At 39.0% G+C, this 14,359-nt stretch overlaps 1 protein-coding gene and 3 long non-coding RNA genes across 23 annotated transcripts in view; all 4 read right to left on the bottom strand.

Annotated features, from left to right (window-relative positions):
- The window catches only part of LOC131691518 (cytoplasmic tRNA 2-thiolation protein 1), a 188,506-nt gene extending 181,213 nt beyond the window's left edge, over nt 1-7,293 (bottom strand). For 9 of the 20 annotated variants that reach the window (XM_058978008.1, XM_058978013.1, XM_058978010.1 and 6 more), the window contains exons 1-3: nt 5,732-7,107; nt 4,419-4,557; nt 4,211-4,360 (exon numbers count right to left, since the gene is read on the bottom strand). The gene's annotated coding sequence lies outside the window, so the exon portion shown is untranslated. Of the gene's footprint in view, nt 1-4,210; nt 4,361-4,418; nt 4,558-5,058; nt 5,229-5,420; nt 5,685-5,731 lie in introns of all 20 variants that reach the window. The other 11 variants (XR_009305789.1, XR_009305790.1, XR_009305791.1 and 8 more) reach the window with 9 other exon arrangements.
- Nucleotides 7,294-9,122: 1,829 nt separating this feature from the next.
- Nucleotides 9,123-10,839, bottom strand: LOC131692773 (uncharacterized). Its single transcript, XR_009306052.1, has 4 exons — nt 10,632-10,839; nt 9,462-10,541; nt 9,286-9,399; nt 9,123-9,226 (listed from the first exon to the last, which is right to left on the bottom strand). It is a non-coding gene; the product is annotated as an uncharacterized LOC131692773 (long non-coding RNA).
- Nucleotide 10,840: 1 nt separating this feature from the next.
- LOC131692774 (uncharacterized) lies at nt 10,841-11,633 on the bottom strand. The gene is made up of 3 exons (XR_009306053.1): nt 11,308-11,633; nt 11,030-11,170; nt 10,841-10,957 (listed from the first exon to the last, which is right to left on the bottom strand). It is a non-coding gene; the product is annotated as an uncharacterized LOC131692774 (long non-coding RNA).
- Nucleotides 11,634-11,834: 201 nt separating this feature from the next.
- LOC131691473 (uncharacterized) lies at nt 11,835-12,515 on the bottom strand. The gene is made up of 3 exons (XR_009305777.1): nt 12,495-12,515; nt 12,318-12,347; nt 11,835-12,258 (listed from the first exon to the last, which is right to left on the bottom strand). It is a non-coding gene; the product is annotated as an uncharacterized LOC131691473 (long non-coding RNA).
- Nucleotides 12,516-14,359: the final 1,844 nt, after the last annotated feature.

Genomic DNA, 14,359 nt, shown 5'->3' with positions numbered 1-14,359 from the left:
TATAATATCCCCATAGATGTCTATAAAATTTCGTACGGATCGCTTATATGGTTCCGGAAATATAGACTAAACCGTCCGGTCACATATGAAATTCCCATATAAGCCGGAACTCAAATTTTTTTTTTCAAAGGGGGGACCTCATGAAATTTCAGAAATCGAATTCGTATTTTTGATGCCAAACATCTTTAAAATGCATGAAACGTCGAGATTTTATGTTATCTCGAAATTTTTTTTTTTATAAAAATCGACTTTTTGGGACTTTGCCGATTTTGCACCTTTTTGCCTTTCTCAATAGAAAGGTATTGCAATTGCTCTGAAAACCGACTTTTTAACGGAGGCCCGGAGGGCCGAGTGACATATACCATTCGATTCAGTTCGTCGAGTTCGGCAAATGTCTGTGTGTGTATGTATGTGTGTATGTATGTATGTGTGTGTGTGTATGTGTGTGTGTGTGTGTGTATGTGACCAAAAATGTCACTCATTTTTCTCAGAGATGGCTGAACCGATTTTGACAAACTTAGTCTCAAATGAAAGGTGCAACGTTCCCATAGGCTGCTATTGAATTTCTAATGGATCCGACTTCCGGTTCCGGATTTACAGGGTGATAAGTACGAACACGCAGAAAATGTCGATTTTAATAAATTCTGCAATGAATATATAAAGGTGAAAATTTTTCCAAAATATGACCACAACTGCTTCGATTTGTAGTATTAGGTCACTAACATCCATTCAAAGTCTATTTGGCCACATTGGCCACCATCCTCGGTTCCGGAAGCCCCGGCGGAAGTATCTAAATTCAGAATAACAGTCACATCGGTTTCTCGGAGATGGCTAGACCGATTCGACTAAACTTGGCCTCAAATGAAAGGTATTGCGTCCCCGTAAATGGCTATTTAATTTCATCCCGATCCGACTTCCGGTTCCGGAGTTACAGGTTGTGGCGTGCGATCACATAGCAAATTGTGATTCAAACCGATACTCCGATGAAAGCAAAAAAGGTAAAAATTTCGCTAAAATGTCTCTCAAACAACTTAAATTTGCTGTTCTAGGTCACCGACGGCCAACCAAACTTTCGTTGACTACATTAACCACCATAGACGGTTCCGGAAGTGCCCGGGAAAAGCGGCCATCTTTCAAAATTTACGAACTCACATCAGTTTCCCGGAAATGGTTGGGCCAATTTTCACAAACTTAGTCCCAAATGATAGCTATAATATCCCCATAGATGTCTATAAAATTTCGTACGGATCGCTTATATGGTTCCGGAAATATAGACTAAACCGTCCGGTCACATATGAAATTCCCATATAAGCCGGAACTCAAATTTTTTTTCAAAGGGGGGACCTCATGAAATTTCAGAAATCGAATTCGTATTTTTGATGCCAAACATCTTTAAAATGCATGAAACGTCGAGATTTTATGTTATCACGAATTTTTTTTTTTTTTTTGGAAATCGACTTTTTGGGACTTTGCCGATTTTGCACCTTTTTGCCTTTCTCAATAGAAAGGTATTGCAATTGCTCTGAAAACCGACTTTTTAACGGAGGCCCGGAGGGCCGAGTGACATATACCATTCGATTCAGTTCGTCGAGTTCGGCAAATGTCTGTGTGTGTGTATGTATGTGTGTGTATGTATGTGTGCGTGTATGTGCGTCTGTGTGTGTGTACGCGAACACAATCTCACTCACTTTTCTCAGAGATGGATGAACCGATTTTTACAAACTTAGTCCCAAATGAAAGGTGCAACGTTCCCATAGGCTGCTATTGAATTTCTAATGGATCCGACTTCCGGTTCCGGAATTACAGGGTGATGAGTACGATCACGCAGAAAACGTCGATTTTAAGAAATTCTGCAATGAATGTATAATGGTGAAAATTTTTCCAAAATGTGACCACAACTGCTTCGATTTGTAGTACTAGGTCATTAACAGCCATTCAAAGTCTCTTTGGTCACATTGGCCCCCATCATCGGTTCCGGAAGCCCCGGCGGAAGTATCCAAATTCAGACTAACAGTCACATCGGTTTCTCGGAGGTGGCTAGACCGAATCAACCAAACTTAGTCTCAAATGAAAGATGTTGCGTCCCCGTAAATGGCTATTAAATTTTATCCCCAACCGACTTCCGGTTCCGGAGTTACGGGTTGTGGCGTGCGATCACATAGCAAATTGTGATTCAAACCGATACCCCGATGGAAGCAAAAAAGGTAAAAATTTCGCTAAAATGTCTCTCAAATAACTTAACTTTGCAGTTCTAGGTCACCGACGGCCAAACAAACTTTCGTTGACTACATTGACCACTATAGACGGTTCCGGAAGTGCCCGGGAAAAGCGGCCATCTTTCATAACTAGCAAACTCATATCAGTTTCTCGGAAATGGTTGGGCCGATTTTCACAAACTTAGTCCCAAATGATAGCTCTATTATCCCCACAGATGTCTGTAAAATTTCGCACGGATCGCTTGTATGGTTCCGGAAATATAGACTGAACGGTCCGGTCACACATGAAATTCCCATATAAGCCGGAACTCAAAATTTTTTTTCAAAGGGGGGACCCCATGAAATTTCAGAAATCGAATTCGTATTTTTGATGCCAAACATCTTTAAAATGCATGAAACGTCGAGATTTAATGTTATCTCGAAATTTTTTTTTTATAAAAATCGACTTTTTGGGACTTTGCCGATTTCGCACCTTTTTTCAGTTCAATATTACCGTGGCTGTTTTTTCTTTTTCAAAATTTTAGAACTCGAATAATGATTTATTTTCCTGTATATAGTTGTCATGTGATGTATGATAATAAAATGTAATATATGCATTTAAAAGTTTTTAATGAGTATAAACAACGCACACATTCTCGTGATTCATGATTGAGAAAGGCACAATTGCACCGCTAGGTGGATTAAAATAGGTTTTTATTTCTGGTATCAATGGCTCAGGGGTTCTAGCCTTAAAGGGTTGAAATGAGCTCAACACCCTACATCAAAATTTGAAAACTACATTACAAAGTGTTGTAAATTGAATGTCATCGTAGTATGCTATAGTAAACTCGTTCTCTTCCAAAACCTAATCTTTTATAGAGGTATACTATACTTAGTATCGAATTTGCAGTTGAATGGACCCAACGGCAATAATTTATGGAAGTCTTAGTATCGCAGAAATAAAGTAAAATGCGGTAAGTATAAACCCATTAGGTGTTACATTTTTGTTAGGATGTACGTATGGTGACGAAAACTGAACGCTGGAATTATTTACAAATAAAAGGTTCTTATTTGCTTAAGGATTGTATAGTGTGCTTCATGAGATCTAAAAAGAATTAAAAAATTAAATTGATATTTTTAAAATTATTAAACTATAAATTATTAAATAAAATAGTATCAAATTATCATAAATTGAAAAAGTATTAAATTATTAAGCAAATAATTCAATATTGCATACCCCAATATAATTTAACATCCGCATTTACCCTAAAAACAATCTTAGAACAATAGTTTTTATGGTTATTTAGAGTTATTCCAGTAGATTTACAATAAAAGTTCATAAAACAAATAATTTTACTATTCAATAAAAATGATACAGTAAATTACAGTATACAATTATGCAGTAAATTGTTTCTGTTACTAAGAAACATGCATAGACAAAATCGATTTATTTAATTGTTAAGATACACAACCTTTTTACTGTAAAAGTTGATTTCATATTGAATTTTGCTGTTTATTCTTTTTGTATTGTAGTAAACATTAGAGTTTACTGTAAACTAAAGAAAAAATGTTGTACTGTTATAGTGAAAATTATAGTTTTGTTATTGTGCATTTCTATTCGGGTACGTTTGTAAATAAACAAATTAATAAATTAATAGAATATTAATTCCTAACTTGAAATTGTAAATAGATATTTATAAACAAATTAAATAATATGTCAATAAGTTATTAAATTCAAAAACCAAGCAGCTAAATACAAATTAAATACATTAATAAATAAATAAAATAGTAATGATTAAATGTATTAAATTAAATTTTATTTTCAGATTCAGAGGCTTCATTTACCATGCACCGGAACACTAAACAAAATTCTTCCGAAAACAATAAAGAACGACTGGGGCAGACGCAACGTATACGTGTCGTCTGCCTGCAGAACCATTTTCTACGCGAAGGAGCGAAAATCAGTACGATTTGTTGGTCAGGTTGATCAATATTGAACTGGTTTGCGATATTACCTGGCTCTCGATCAGCTTAACGGTGACATTTTCCGGATTAGTTCGAGGGTTGTCCCGATTACACGCCATGAAACAGATGACATGCGCTTTTTTCCAAACGAGTCATACGTTTGCCTCGTTTGAACATGTGCGCTTTCATTATATTTTTTTCTGTAAATCGACAAGGACATCTAGATATGCAAAGGAAAGCTTGGTGGTAGAAACTTACCGACAGAAAGTCCTTTCCAAGCTACCTTGCTGTTGTGCTAACTGTTGATTCACTACCATCGCGTTCTGATGATGGATGATGACCATGGTACCCTGTTGCTGCTGTTGGGTTATGTGTGGATCGGTATTTGCTCTGGTTGCTGTGTATATGAAAGAATATGCAATTGATTGTGTTAGTGTGTGTTATTATGAATCTAACTTGAGATATAGTAATAAAGGGAAAAATAACATGCCGAATTAAAAGAAAAAAATATGAAAAGAGATTAAGTAGAAGCGTATTAATTGACTAATATTTTTTGGTAGTAGGTATTAGCAAACTAATGGAAGTAATACAAAAACAGACCAATGAAGTAGAAGAAAAGAAAGTTGCTTATATATGGGAACATAGCAACTTGATTTGACGGTTTGGTTCGCGTGGATGATGGTTCTTCAAGATTACTAGGTAGATTTTCAACATTTGAATTGATAAGGTCCCAATACTTAGATAGTTTTAAATTTAATACATTGTGCAATTGTATGATGTTTACTTTAGATATGGGTTTGAATTTGTATGTTCCCAATACTTTGGCTAATTCATTTAGGTTTTAATGCAATGTTGAAATGGAGTGATATTTAATTTGGATTATATGTAATGAACCAACAACCATAGGATACTGCATCGGTCTGGATCTAGTTGAATTGACTGCAAAAATAATTCGATCTACCAGTCGTCGGGGCATGCCTTTGCTTCTATCCACCACCTGAAGCACGCGCCGTGTTGCTATTAGATTCTATGGACCACCAGATTCCAAGGTATCCAAGCTACAAATCTCTAAGCATAAAAAATTGTAGTGTGGAGTCCACCGCCAAGCCCACGGAAATAATTTTTATCATAGAAATGGTAATGATAAACCTAACTCTGAGCCGATTTTTCATTTTCTTGTTGTTAACCAGCTCTATGCTCACATTAAATTCCTGATCCAACTTAGCAATACAGCTAGTATAGATTTTTGCGGGAACTTACACATCCGTTTAACTTTTCAAGAACAGCGCTAGTGTAGATAGTATCAGTTAGCGTAGCATTATGTAGTTTGGATCTGAATTAACGGCATTTAGTCGGACCGCTTTCTGAGACAAATACGACAGAACAATGATTGTAGTACTTCTTCTTATTCGACCGTGCCACTTAGAATATCATGCCGAATTGAATTATTAGAGATCATAATATCCTCACGTTCAAAAAATGCATCTTCATCGTCTCCATCGGGGGACGAATACATTGCGACAGCTAAAATAAATAGTCTAAACACTCCATAAGAAAAAAATGCAACTCACCTCTGTCTAGTAGTTTCGTCGTACCGTTTTCCTCGATCAGCTCGAGTGCAAGAAGTGTTCCGGGTAGATATATTTTCCCCGCCAGCAAAACTTGGAGACGTCTACGCCAACGAATTCCCTCCAAACTTTTCGCAACTTCAAATCCGGCGGAAATTTATGGAAGCCTACGCTTTGATCAAAATGTGATGCCTCTCTTCCTTTTCCATATTAATCTTACATTCACATTTCATAACTATAAGGCACATAAAACTTGATTCTATAACAATACGCACATAATATGTTGCATTATAACTTATGTGTGTGCATACATAGTTTATACAGTTGACACATAGAAGGTATGTGTGCGCGTAATAACATTAGCATTTCTTCTTCATCAGGATTTTAAGTGTTTGAAGCAAATAGAATTTACGTTCGGGTTTCAAGGCTGAATTTGGGTGATAATTCTGATTTGTAGTTGTTTCTGGTGTTGGCCAATGATCATCTTCGTTTTCTTTGATTTGTTTGGATCGTTTGCACTAGTTGCGGTCCAGATTGTTTAATTAGCGTCAAACCCTGAGGTAGAACCGTCGTTTGAAAGTTATTATTACCGACCTGTAGGATGATGGTTGTCGCCTAGGAAAATTTTCTGCTGTTATTGTTGAAGGTGCTGCTGCTGCTGCTGCTGAACTTGTGCAATCTTGGCAATAAGCACTGGAATAGATTGCTTGCTGTTTTTGGGATGGTTGAATCACGGGCACTGTCAAGGCAGGGATATTTTTATGCAAGGAGCTGGTAGCAACAAATGTTGGGATTACGTTAAATCAGGACAACCGCTGGTGAGAAACAATGGGCTGATAAACAATATTTCCTGAAGGGTCCACCGTACATGAAATAGCTCCTTTTTAATTAAACACATCGTGGATGTTGGATAAGTTAGATGCAAACGTTTGCAGATATGATCACCACATATCACTTATTTCAGTTGCGTTGTGTTTCCTGTCATGATGGAAGTTTGTTGCTTTTGATGAAACTGTTGGAATTGGTTTTAAGGCAGGAACCGGTAGCGATCAAGATTGTTGATTTGTGGGTTCTGCGCTGTAATTGTAATATGGTTCTTTTATGAAGTTGTTGGCTGATGCTGGATTTAAAGTGGTACTGCTGTGATTAGATCGACTTAATGTTGAGAATGTTTGGCCGATTGCCAGATGCAGGATGTTCAGACCGGGGTGGTTGGATACTGAATTTGCTGTTCTTGAGCATGGAGCAGTTATTGCTGATGCTAGAGCACGAGACATTGTGCTTGTAAGCGCTTGTCTAACAATTGCGGTGGTCGCAGTTGCGCTTGCAGTGATTATGTTTCGCTGTACCCACCTGTTTTGTGTAAAATAAAATATTACAACCTTGATTGCTATTAATTTTTTTAATTTTTTGAACCGACCCGTCGTGCAATTACACTACAACACAAAAGTCAGTGTCATTTTTTCATTTTTTACCTTTTTTATCACCATCTGTCAAAATTCCGCGAGCCTCTGAGCGGAATAATGCATCCGATCATTATTTCGCAAGGAAAAAGCTTGCCTTGATGACAGCGCATAGAAAGCAGCGCTATCTCGCGGAAGTAATATGCATCTTATCGTTTGTCGAACCGTGTCTTGACTAACTTCAATTTTCGTTATCGTTTTCGCGAGAGGTGCGTACCGCTTACGAAATCGAAACGAAATTTTTTTTCGCGAGCATTTCGCGGCGTTTTTTATGCATAGGTTTTGTATAGGAAATTTCATTTCGCAGGAGGTGCATACTTAGCTTTACGAAATGGAAATGAAAAATTTTTTCGCGAGCATTTCGCGACGTTTTTTATGCATAGGTTTTGTATAGGAAATTTCATTTCGCAAGAGGTGCATACTTAGCTTTAAGCTTAGTATGCACCTCTTGCGAAATGAGGTCGCGAAATATTTTTCCTTCTTCCGTGCGGAATTTTGACATTTGCTCGCGAAAACTAGTCTGTGTGTTTGCTGTTAGATGTCGCTTTTGATAACTGGAACACGACATCAGCTGTTGTTTGTTTATTTCTTTTTTATATTTCTGTTGTCATTTAAATGTTTTAAATAATGTATTTTATTAATTCATCACGGATGTGTATGAAATCGGTAACAATTGTAAACCTATTTGCCATTCATGAAGCTCTCAGGGAAGTGACGTACTCAGCGTGAATCATATTTCGAGCATGATTAATCATAATGCTTATTTGTGACGGTTCCGGATGTCTCGGGGAAGTTCAGTCTGACCAATTTAGACAGCACAATTCCTGCAATCGAAAATTTAAGTCATTGGCTGGCCATTTTCTATCTAAATTGGCTGCTTCTACCGGTTCCAGAAGACCCAGGGAAATGATCGAAATTCGCTCAAACCAAATCTATTGTAATTGTCCGAATCGTAACTCTTAATCGGCGTTTGACCATTAAGAAGCAAATCTGATTGCCTTGGCCGCCTTTACCGCTTTCACAAGTCTCGGGGAATATAACAACCGACTCCGACTCAATCGGTTTCAGGTCGAATCAAACCCTAGGCTTTAAACTTTGGCTGACGTTAAAAATCGATTATGATAACAATGGCTACTACTAAATGTTCTGTAAGTCTCAGGGAATGCTACCAATAATCAGTACGGATACAAACCTATTTTTGGTATAACAATTGTGAGAATCGTAGTTCAAATTTATTGCCATAAGTAATTCGTGGTAATTCTTATTGCATGAAACACTAGAGAGGTTTAAGGAATTGCGCATATTGCTACTACTTGCATTACTGCCACAAGAAGCATAATTGTCCCATGTGTATAGGGATTCCCATAGCACATGGGACAGTTTTGCTTCTAGCGGCAGAATACCTCACACAAAAAATGCTGTTCAAGTCTGATATTACACCGAAAGTTAGACGAATTAACTGAATTCTAATTTGGTCAGATTGACCCTGTATGTGAATTATGGAAAAGATGTTATAAGCCTTTTACAATCAGTCATAATACAATAATACGTTATAATCCATTTAAAACGAGTGTATTGCTAGTTAGGCACTTTTCAATCAGTTAGGTCCTTTCATAATCAGTTCGATCATAAAAATCAATTAGGCCCTTTTATTAATTGTTGTAAAATCGCTATCAAAATTCTTCCTGATCAAATGTTGCGTTATGTACGTGCTCGGGTAGATATTTGTTAATGGAAAACATGAAATTTCAATTTGTTACATTTTGCAGTTAGGCCCTTTTCAAATGTTTGGATAGAACTGGGTAGAGATAAATTGTAATTGTAATTGTAAATTTATTACCCTGTTGGTTACATATGTCAGGTCAAGGAAGAAAAAAAAATTAATAAAATTATAAATTCAGAATCATAACAAGTATGACCCAAAAAGCTCCTATGCCTTTCACCAGTAGCTGGTCTTTTTCCGGAAGTGTTTTTCGATTGATCTGCAAATCATCATGCTTCGATCACTGCCCACTAGGTTGATGGTGATTCCGTTCTGTTAAAGAAGTTGGAAGAAATACAATCTATAGGATCACAAGAATGAGTCACACTTACCGAATCTACCGGTGCGTCTAATTCGATGTAGATACGTTTCGCAATCGGCTCGTCCCTGCTAATCCATCGGCAGGTCGAAGTTGATGACAATGGTCACCTGTTCAACATCGATACCTAAGGCGGAAGAATCTCTCCGTAACCTGGTGCTGCAACCAGAATCAAGTGGTGGAACTTACCCCTAGACAAAACGTTCGTTGCAATCAATACCTTCTCTAGTCCGGCTCAGGATCGATCCAGAACGGCCAACCGTTGCTCCGCCGTTAGATCACCGGACAGTACCGCTACTGAGTGATTATCCTGGTCCAACCGGCCATTTTGCGTGCCTGTTTCGATTGATTAACAATGCCGAAAATAAGTTTACTTGGAGTTTACAACTGTCCTATACATCATATGACAGAAAATGATCGCTTGTCCGACGGTAATCACACCATACATGTTTGAAATTGCTTGATATTTCTCGTCCTGGTTGCGGCATTTGACGTAGTAGTGTTTGGTGTTATCGAGTGATTCTTGCTCCCGCACCAGAAGAATCATGATCGGATTGGTTACGATGTACTGGGCGAATCCCATCACCTCCCGCTCGTACGTGGCTAAAAAGAACAGCGATCATAACGCCCGCCTCATCCGGTACAAAAATTGTAATCTTCTTAAGGTCGAACGCCCGGCTGTTCCGATGATGATATGATTAGTCAGCTTCGCCCCTTTGACGATCTTCTCACCGCGAACGGTTTAACCAAGTTCGATTTCCGCACAAAACTTTGCCGTTTTGCAGCTACTTTCCCCTTCTGAATTGCCAGTTCATACGTGGGGAAAGGCAAATCGCCTGCGGATAGTTTTTCAACGGATCGACTCGATTGAGCATTGCCAGCACGAAGGCAGTGGTTTTTCTTGTTCCCGACCAACTCTGGGCGATTATGTTCTGTGGCGGATCGGCCAACAGAGTAGGTTGAGCCGTCTTCTGAATCTTGGAAGGAGCGTTGAAACCCATAGCATAGACTCCCTGAAGCAGTTCCGAATTCATGTGCAAAGCTTCGAAAGTTTTAACCAAGTATAGCGGCGAAGAAGGATCCTTCACTCCCAGATCCAGCTTTGATTCTACTAGACCTTTGCGAATAAGTTTAATTAGCAAACTTGCATCCGCCGGGCTAAAAGATGAATCATGGATAATTTTAAAGCTGATATTAAATATTTCTGGAGAAAAATTTGAATAACGTCGGCTCTGGTTCCTTATCCTTAGGGATACTCAGATCGATAACCTATTTGCATTGAAAAGAAAAATTCAAAACCTATGGAAAAATTATCGCTCCAAAAATAGGTTAGTTGGTTATGACAAAAAAAACACTTACCGAGTGCAGAAATTTCCTGATCCTCCCTCCGCCTTTTTGACCCAGTTATCGGCAGCACTTGCCATCGTTTCGACCGGGTATTAAAATTCAAAAGCTACAATATATGGAAAAAGGTCCTAAACAGCACGGATACTGTCACTCCGGTGGTTTATTCCTTGCAATTGGCTGAACTTTTGCCCAGAGCGACCTTGCGGAAAAAACGCCTTCTTTTGTCTGCTCACTTCACTGCCATGAAACCGATGATGAGCGCTTTTTTCCAAACGAGTCACACGGTTGGCCCGATTGAATATGTCGTGCGTGTAGAGTATGCTTCCATTATGTTTGTTCTGTAAATTGACAAGGACATCTAAATATGCAAAGGAATGCTTGGAGGAGAGAAGCTACTGTTAAACACATACCGAAAGAGAAAGTCCTTTCCGAGGATCGTGATGTTGTATTTACTGTTGGCCCATTATCACCGTGTTCTGCTGCTGGGTGGTTACCATGGCATTATGTTGCTGGTGTTCGGTGATGTGTATCCGCTATGGTTGCTGTTCGATCTGAAAAAAATTATGATGAAAAATATCCGTGAATGAGTGAACGCGAGCTTTTGAAAGAAGAATAGGGTATTACATTACAATGTACTGAACACGGTACTGATCCTTCGAAACTAAAAAAGGTAGTAAAAATGACTCACCTTGCTGCACCAACTGAATAAAAAAAGTCCTCCTGCGCGCGGCGTGGTACAGTACAGTATGCTGCTGCTACTGTGTTTGAAGGTGCTGTTTATGTATCTTTTTTTTTGCGGTTGACCAATGGTCTTCTACATTTGGCCCTGATTGGCTTGGATCGATTGCACTAGTTGCGGTTGCTGGCCAGGTTCTACCGTCAGTTGAACGTTGTTGCTACCGATCTGTCGGATGATGGTCATGGTCTAGGGAAAATCTTAATTTTCTGATGTTGCTGGCGATAAGCCCTGGAATTGTGGTTGCTAGCTGCTGCTGGGATGGAATCACGAGCACTGTGGAGGCAGCGATATTTTAATGCAAGCAACTGCCCGGTCAAACCATTCGGAATTTGATTCGGAATCCTGAATGGAATCATTATGGATTCCAAATCAAATGCAACAACCGATTCTGAGTCGGAATCGGTTGTTGCATTTGATTTGGAATCCATAATGACTCCATTAAGAAATCCGAACCGGTTCCGGAATGAGTTTAACTGGGTGGTAGGAGCCAAGGCAGTAATATGACGTTTGTGTTTGACTCTGATTTCTCTACATCAGGAAGGCAACCGCTGGTAAGAATAGTGGCAGGCAAGTTTTACGACAGAATGTGCCGATAATGTGTCCGTTGGGTCCATTATTCGTAAAAAAAGCTCTTGTTGCTTTGTTGGTTCTGAGCTGTAATTGCTGTGGTTCTTTTTTGAGAGATTGTTGGCAGCTGCTGGATTTGGAGTTGTTGGTACTGCTACGGTTGTATCGATTTAATGTTGGTTGGCTGATTGCCAGATCCAGGATGTTGAGTCAAGTTGAGCTGATTTGTAGCATCTGGTTGTTGTTGATGAAAACTTATCAAGTAGATAGATGGCTGCTGCTTCTGCTGCTGACGAAAAATGCTGCTCTTGTGGCTGCTTTGTTCGGGTGTGCCTGTAAATAATAATAATTACTAGAAACAATCACAATTCCAATAATATTTTAAAACTTACCATTCAAATTCAAAATATTGATTCTCAAAACTACAACTTCCTTGACCTGATTCAAAGTCTGTACTAACAGGTTATCGTGCTCAATAAAATTACAAATTACAAATTTTGACAGGTCGCGATGAAAAAAAATACAAAAAATTACCAATCTTGTGTTTTTTTATATTTTTTCATTGCAACCTGTCAAAATTTCGCGAGCCTACGTGCGAAATAATATTGCTTGTGGCACTAAAAACTGGATTCTAACCGCACTGCGCACTTACCATTCTTCCATTAAATTCTTCTCATAGACCGGTTAGTTCGACTGGTCTGTCTATGAAAGTACCATCTCTATCACTTGAAATACATGTTTTTTGACAGCTCGCAGTTTTGAGATCACTCGCACTTTAAAAGTGCGGAGTCCAGGTTGGTGGGAAGTGCGCAATACCATTGACCATTATTTCGCAAGGAAAAAGTTTGCCTTTGTGACAGCGCATAGAAAGCAGCGCTATCTCGCGGAAGTATTATGAAACTTATCGTTTGTCGAACCGTGTTTCGGCTAACTGCATTTTTCGTTATCGTTTTCGCGAGAGCTGCGTACCGCTTACGAAATGGAAACGAAAATTTTTTTCGCGAGCATTTCGCGACGTTTTTTATGCATAGGTTTTGTATAGGAAATTTCATTTCGCAAGAGGTGCATACTTAGCTTTACCACGGCAGATGTATAGCTAACCGGAGGCGAGATGCCCCACCTGCCAACACCGATCGCCTCAATACATGCCGACAAGTGACGGGCGAACGAAATGCAGGCTCAGATGCAACAACCAGGCGGATGGCTGCGTTCTTTGCTATGCATATTAGCCCCGCCATTCGCATGCCTTTTGCCTGCCGTTCGCACGCCATCCGGTCGCCAGCATGCCTGCCGGCGGATGGTACCTTCGGGTGTGGCATCCCGCCTCCCATAGAGTAAGAATAATTCAAAGTTGTTCTAAATCGATTAAACGTGTATAAGCTGTCTGTAAACGTTAAAATTTGACGTTTAATGACAGCTCATACTCCTTTCATCGATTTAGAAATATTATTCACGAAAAATTGAAAATGTTTTACAATATTTAATACTAGTTAATCTGAAAAAAAAGTTCTTAAAGTTTTGTATTTTTATAGATTTGTGTGGGTAATTTCTGCATAATTTGTTTCGGAATTTTGGACTGCAGTTTTTGAATTTTCTAGTTGTTCAATTGTTTGATTTTTCAGTTGTACTTATTAACATTAGTAACAGTTATACAATGCTCTGCCAAGTGATGTTATGCAGCAAAGTTAGTGTGATGCAGCTTGGCCACACAGCTGAGGCCAAGTTTCCGCTGGAGAACGTGTTTGTAAATCATCCGTCGGAAGTGCAATCAAATCTGTGATCCACTCGTTCGTCTGGATTACTCAAACATGGGTTATGGCTAGTTTAAAGCCGACTAAGCGGCAGTGAAGATGGATAACGCACATAAATGCAACGTAAGGTTGCTACGGATGTAGTACTTCGATATTTTGTATAAATGATATGCTTAGGCACAATCACAGTGCGTTTTTGTGGATACCAAGTTACTGCAGATCAAATCGATACCGCTCAGTCGGCTTACCCGGTACCTGGTCAAACCATTCGCAATTTGATTCGGAATCCTGAATGAATTCAATATGGAATCCAGTTGAAAGGCAACAACCGATTCCGAAACCTACTGAGTCAGAATAGGCATTTGAGCTAAGTCGAAATCCTTATTGAATTCATTCAAGATACCGAACCGGTTTCGGAATCGGTTTGACTGATTATATTTGAGTAAACCGAAGGCGTTAGTATAAAGGTGCGCAGAGTGTGCAGAGAGTGAAGCCAAAAAAGTCTACTTATCGAGCAAAATTGCTACAAAGACGGATTCCAATTGTGCACGATAGGTAGACTTTTTTGACTTCACTCTTTGCGCAATTGTTCTCTATAAACTGTGGAGTAAACCGGACAAATAAGTGAATCAAAGGTTGGTTTGCACATCCGCTAGCGGGTTTGATAACACCTCTTCAGGTGG

Source organism: Topomyia yanbarensis, chromosome 3 (assembly GCF_030247195.1).
Source record: "Topomyia yanbarensis strain Yona2022 chromosome 3, ASM3024719v1, whole genome shotgun sequence".
Classification (NCBI taxonomy): Eukaryota; Metazoa; Arthropoda; class Insecta; order Diptera; family Culicidae; genus Topomyia; species Topomyia yanbarensis.
This window is presented reverse-complemented; position numbering and strand designations above follow the sequence as displayed.